This window comes from Mus pahari, chromosome 4 (assembly GCF_900095145.1).
Source record: "Mus pahari chromosome 4, PAHARI_EIJ_v1.1, whole genome shotgun sequence".
NCBI lineage: Eukaryota > Metazoa > Chordata > Mammalia > Rodentia > Muridae > Mus > Mus pahari.
The window spans coordinates 16,139,988-16,141,294 of record NC_034593.1 but is presented as its reverse complement, the minus strand read 5'-3'; positions in this window follow the sequence as shown (position 1 = coordinate 16,141,294).

The following is a 1,307-nucleotide window of genomic DNA, read 5'->3' as shown; positions in this document are numbered from 1 at the left end:
CCCCCCCTCTCTCTCTCTCCATATCTGCACCACTTACAGGATGGGCATTTTGTGGCTAGGTTGGTGTCTAATTCCGTTCACTGGAAATTCCCTTCACTGGAAGTCTTTTTTGGTTACTAGAGATGGACATTTTGGGTTCATATCCACCGTTACTAGGAGTTTTAGTTAGAGTTCTCCTCATTGATTTCTGTAGTTTCCATTCCTTAGGTATCTAGCTTGTCTCAGAGAAACTGATTTCAGTTCTCTTTCCTGGTACTCTCTCCCTCCATCCTCAACCCCACTAGATCACTCCTGCTCTTGTCCCCACATCGCCCTCTCTCAGTTCCTCCCCTCTATCTACCCTTGTTGTCTCCTCTGTTTCCCCTACTCCATGTGATTCAAGTGTCCACACTTGGACCCTCTTTTCTACTTAGTTTTTTGTTTGTTTGTTTGTTTGTTGGGGTTTTTTTTTTGGCCTGTGGATTATAGCATGTTTATACTGTACTTTATGACTAATACCCACTTGTGAGTACATACCATGGTTGTCTTTCTGAGGCTGGGTTATCACACTCAAGGTAATATTTTCTCTAGTTCCATCCATTTGCCTGAAATTTTCATTCATTTTTATTAGCTGAGTAATATTTCTCAGTATAAATGTGCCATTTATCCATTTATCCTTTATATAAAATTCCTTTATCCATTGTTTGGTTGAGGTACATCTAGGTTGTTTCCAGTTTCTTGTTATTATTAATAAAGTTGCTATGAACATAGTTGATCAAGTATCCTTGTGGTATGGTATAGCATCTTTTAAATATATGCCTGAGTAGTATAGCTTGGTCTTAAGATAGAACTCTTTCCAATTTTCTGAAAAACCACAGAATCAAGTGGTTGTACAAGTTTCCACTGCCATCAGCAATGAAGGAGTGTCCTCATTGGTCTATGTCCTTGCCAAAAATCAGCTGTCAATTGAGCTTTTGCTCTTAGTCGTTCTGATGGAACCTCAGAGTCATTTTGATTTGCATTTCCTGATGACTATGGTTGTTGTACATTCTTTTTTTTTGTTGTTTTGTTTTTTTGTTTTTTTGAGGCAGGGTTTCTCTGTATAGCTCTGGCTGTCCTGGAACTCATTTTGTAGACCAGGCTGGCCTCAAACTCAGAAATCTGCCTGCCTCTACCTCTGCCTCCCAAGAGCTGGGATTAAAGGCATGCACCACTACACCCGGCTAATGTTGTACATTCTTTAAGTGCTTCTGGACCTTTGAGTTACCTCTGTTGAGAATTCTTTGTTTACATCTTTACCCCATTTTAAATTGGGGCTATTTGGTTTA